Raw genomic sequence first — 5757 nt, forward strand, 5'->3', positions numbered from 1 at the left:
GCATGCTAAGGATTACAAACAATTTACGAGTGTCAAGTGACACTAAAAGAGCATAATTACAAACATTAACATTCACTGAACACAGAAAGATACATACATACATCTCATAGTAAAATACGTGAATTATGAACAACAAGGTTTCCAAAATTAGCACATAGAGATCAATTTTGTTCCTCCATCAGCTTCCTCGACTAAAATATCTGCACACTCATTGCACACATCAGTAGTCCCAAAAATCACATGTTCATATATACGTATCAAAAATTCTCATAAATTGAAACATACATCTATAAATCAATCAGGTTTTCTCTCAATTCTTAACCATTAAAATCTCTTAATCCAAGTGTTAATCCTACGTTCTACTTAATTCATCAACATACATAAACATAAAACATTAAATGATGGAAATTAAATATCTAAAAATAACATGAAATAATATAATATGTTCTAAGTATCAGATAATGTCTCGGCATCTCAAGTCGTGAGTGTCAAAATGATAAAATAACAACTAAGGCTACGAAGGGTTGGGGCGAGGCCTCACAAAAGAAGCCATAGCTTTTAGTAATTAATGAGCTGGCTAAATAAAAAATTAGTATGGAATTAAATGTTGCTTCTGTGATCAAGAAGAAGAACAAATTGGTGAAGAAATTGAAAAAAAAAAATTGGTGAAGGAGTTGAGGAAGAAGCACAAGAGGACTCATAGGCTCAAGCACCATTGGCATTGACACAAGGTTAGGGAGATGATCAACAAGAGGAAGAAGTAGAAACTGTAGAAGAAGTCAAGGAAGCACCTATAACTATTGAGAAGAAGAAAAGAAAGGAAAAGACACAAGCAGTGACAACCAAAGAAGGTTGTGAAACCTAATCATCCCAGAACAATAATACCTACCACAAGGGCAAGTACAAGAGTCACTACATAGAAGGCAAAAGGAGCAACCAAGCCTAAAGCGTAGGAAGGTGGAGCACTGAATAGATCGAAAAGAAAGTATGTTGCTTTGGTTGAATCTAATGAGGAGAAAATTGAAATTGATGACAACAACCAATTCCAAGTGGTGAGTCATAGTCCCTCCTCAAACCTAGATATTTTATGTGAGAACATTAGGAACAATGTTGATTTATCAGGTTTCTCTCACATTGAGTTTGATAATCTCGAAAAGATTGAGAAGAACCAAGTAGAGGAGGTAGTATATGCCATGATGGCCACATTTAAGAAGGATCCTCTAGAAATTGCCAACTCCATACCTAAAAGTTAATATGATAGAGTTGAGTAGAAATGCCATTATTTTTTGAACACTGAAAGACAAATTAGGGAGACATCCCTTGCTCAAATTATGCTATAACTTAGCAAGATAGAAATTTCTAAAGCCATTAAGAAATATTTTGTGAGATTGTACCAAAGTATAGGGCATTTCATATATTACAAAACAACATAGAGGATGTTGTATAAATATCCAAACAAATATGGAAGATCATATATGGATTGTCAATAGCCAAAGAAGTTGACCAAGTACCTATTGAGGTAGGAGAAGGTGAAGAAGATGATAATAAACAAGGAAAACTAAGATGAATATTGACAATTAGGCACTAGCCAAGGAAAAGTAGCAACCAGAATAGAGTGTACAAGATACACTAATGCCAAGTGCTAGCCCTCCATAGGTGATAATTATGAACATTGAAACTGTCAAAGTAAAGGATGTTTCTAATATTACTGCTCAAAACATCAATCTCCTTATAGAGGAAGATTTGAAAAGGATACTTTTATAGTCCACTCTCTAGGCCAAATTATGTGATAAACTTGTATTAGTAAGTGTTGATTACATATAGAAGACATAATGTATATCTACTGGGGAGGATATGAAAACCAAAGAAACATTTATAATCACTCCTTAAGTCATAAGTGTACAACCTTCACAACCCATAGTTGTTTATCAAAGGAAGGAGACAACAATTATCACTATCATTATATTGATGAAAGATACTCTAGTCTTAGAAAATACACAAGAAGCTAAAAAAGACAAGGTCAAGATAGTTGGAGTAGACAAGATTGAAACACCAAGTAATGATGGGACTCAAGGCCAAACATGTTAGGTAGATGGACCTACACCTCTAGCACAAGTTCAAGGTGCAACTAAAACCATAAAAATAGAAAAGGACAAGCCTGAAGAGACTAGTTTGACACCCAAGCCTAAGGAGCTACTAGAAATTCAACCACTAGTGACATTACTAGAATCTAGTACTCCTTTTAGTCAAACTCTTCAAAGGTCAAGAATAGATGCTACACCATTACAATACTCAGTGCTAAGTCCTAGCTCGTCTAAGGAGGAAGAGGTAATTACCTATGGAAATGTTAATCTAGATGAAGAGATCATATTACCTAAATTTGATTATGCATCAATCACAATTGAACATATGGGTATATTAAAAGAGGCCATAGCAAAGAAGAAACATTAAGAACTGCTCAAAAGGGAGCATAAGAAAAAGTAAGCTTTGATTAACATCAAAGAAATTTTCTTGGATGCATTTAGTCTACCTACTCCTAATGAAACAAAGCCCATAGTTGAACAATTGACCAATATAGTGGAAAGGGTTAGTGATACAGACCTAGATACTAATGTCAAACTATTAGAATGGTCTAAAAAGAAATTTTAAAATAAATCAAATGAGAAGATATCTATTGGTATTGCACTAGCATAGGTTGAGCTAGCAACTAAGATAGAAAGTGTGAAGAAGGTACTAGAGAACATTTTCTCTTTATACACCAAACTATGTAATCCTACACTCTTCACACAAGAGAGAAGGAATCATATCCTAAGTTTGGAGAGCCAAATGTAGTCATCTAGTGCAAAACTTCCCACATCTCTAGCTCAAAGTGAGAAACGTTTCAAGACCATCTTGTAATCCGAAATTTAGTTAGTAACAATACAAGCAGATGAATCCAACATTAGGGCTAAACTTATTAGCATCCAGTCTACATTGACTCCTCACATGGAGATCTTACACAAGGAGATAGGATGTAGAAACACTTATGAAGAAAGACCCCAATATTTCTATATTAGATGACTTAGTACACCTTGCTACCAAGCTAGCCATCCAAATTAAGTCTTTGGAGGTAACTTGCGATAATTGAGATGCATCTCTTAAGATTATACTTGAGGTCCATAAATATTTTTTGGACAAATACACTATTAGTGTATAACCCATTGACATTAGTACCAAAAAGGGGGAGTAAGAGAAATGGGGAGAGCAAATGAGCAAGAAAGAAAGTAGATAAATGAGATATCTATACTCAAGGGGAGCCAAGAAGTAGAGATAAGAGTAAGAGAATAACAAAATGCAGAAATCATTTGAGCAAGAAATAGAAAAAGAGTATTAATCCACTCACTAGGAGAAATATTTTGATACAAAGTACAGTATAGAACTGAATCAACAACTTAGGGGGAGTTATGAAATTTTTAGTTATAAGCCATATTGCAAAATGTTGATATTTTGAAATTTTATATAAAAGCCAAACAAATATCTATGTCATGCTCATAGGAATAAGATTATTAATATATGACCTAGTGTTCTTGACACTCATGTCAAAGGGGGAGATTGTTAATCTTAGATTGGTTTTGACAAGTGAGTGTTTATACACTCAAGTCATTTACTCAGTTCATGTCAAACAAGAAACATATGTATAAAAGTTAGATCATGTTGAGTAAATAGTGAGTGTGCCGAGTCATTCATGTACCAAGTCATTCAAGTGTCAAGTAGATAGTATGTGCCAAATGATTCAAGTGTCGAGCAAGCAATGCATGCCAAGTAATTCAGATGACGAGTATTGCAGTCACAATTAGTGGTGAGCACCAGGGACTTTAGATGTTGAGTAACACAATTTTGGCATAGTTGTTTGGATTGGCACAAACTACTATGTAAACCATTTTTGGGTCGACTTAATGATTGAACTACGATATATTCTTCATAAGGATGAATCTTATATGTGAATCCCTATGTGTTGCATACGTCCAATTAGATAAAGGGAAGGTTTAAGCAAAAATATGGATTAATTAGAGCCATTGATTCATACCTAATCCTAAGTCACCTAAGTCTTCTTGAGGAGGAAAACTCCCTAAGTAAATAAAAAAAATAAAGGAGATTTTTTGTGCATAATTAGGACATTCATGGTGACCAAGTTATTATGATCTAAGATATATTGCAAAATCAATTAAAGGAGAATAGAGGAAGGAAATAGTGAACAGCAAAGAGAGATCTAATCAACAAGGATCAAGTATACAATAGTATAAAGATGATCTAATATCAAGCAACAAAGTGCTAATTGTAGGATCATTGTTGAGACATTTTAATAGGTGAATCAGTCAAATCTATTAATAGAGTAGTCTTAATAGGTTGTATTGAAATCTTCTAAAAAGATGCTTACTTAATTATGAGTTAAATTAATTAAATCAGGTAGAGTTCTAATAGGGTGTTGAAATCCTTTAATAGGGTAAGACCTAACAGTCTTTGTAAGCTTTTAATAGGGTAGACCTTTCACAAGGTAGATCATATTTAATGATCAAACATTGTAACCTTCCTTGGATACACTTTATTACTATAGCAGTGAAGATTTGTGGGTGTCATCCCCACCCTAGTAATACCTTCTCATTGGAGGGTTTCTAGGTAATCATATCTTGTGTCATATATGTGTGAATGCTTACTTCTTTACATATTTTAGATGTATGTGCTTTACATGCTATTTCAGTTTACTTATTGAGTTGTGAGATGAATGTATGATGAATGTTTTATGGGTTAAATTTTAAAGAATTGATTCACCCCCCCACCCCTCCAAAGTTTATATTTCCTATTGTAATTCCAACATTCTAGACAAGAAGGCTATTCAGACTCACCAGGGTGACTGCAATAGATATCTCATGCAATGGGAAGGGTTGGCACCAATAGGTAGCACCTGGATTATGGAATGGGATTTGAAAAAGCTATATGAGCCTAAATGGAAGTATTTTGAGGACTGGAACTTGTAGGAGTTGTGTTCTTTTTAAGTAGGGGAGAATGATGTAGGGGCATCTGAGGGTGAAGGTTGTTGACTCAAATATGAGTTATGGTTGAGATTTACTTCTGAGGGTCATCACTTTTGACTCGAATGTGTTTATTTGGCTAAAATTTGATAGGCAGTTATGTGAGGAGTTATTTGAATTTTTTATGAGCTTAGCTCAATAGGTGGCCATTTCAACATTTTTTTGGGAGCCTAAAATATCTTGACCTCAAAATTTTCTTTTTTGTGTTTTTTCTTGTTTTTTTAGAAAGTTGTTTTTGTAATAAATCCAAAATTATATTTTTGATTTCATTGATTAGTTGACAATTCATCTTGCCTTAGTTGGGGGATTTTCTTGGGAAAATTTGGGATTCATAGGATGAGATTTAAAAATTACCAAATATGGAAAAAACCTAATTTTCCCAAAAATCTGCCAAATATGGTAATTTTTGGAATTGTAATAAGTAGTTGTTTTATTTCATTGTAGACATAGAGTAGAGTTGTGAAAGTTTAATGAAGAATTATTGCATTCTGAAACATCTATATTGTATCAAGTTCTAATTCATTCTATGACAAAATTGGGTTACATCAGTTACAAATGTATTAAGTAGGAGAAAAATATTACTAACAAAAATGTAGGTTGAGATGGTCAGGTTATAGGAACTCAAGAATATGTACCCTAAGAATCCTTACTTTGATGAGATTGGAAGGATTGCAATGAACCTATTACC

Source organism: Cupressus sempervirens, chromosome 5 (genome assembly GCF_028749045.1).
Source record: "Cupressus sempervirens isolate cs-2001-9-10 chromosome 5, ASM2874904v1, whole genome shotgun sequence".
Taxonomy (NCBI): domain Eukaryota; kingdom Viridiplantae; phylum Streptophyta; class Pinopsida; order Cupressales; family Cupressaceae; genus Cupressus; species Cupressus sempervirens.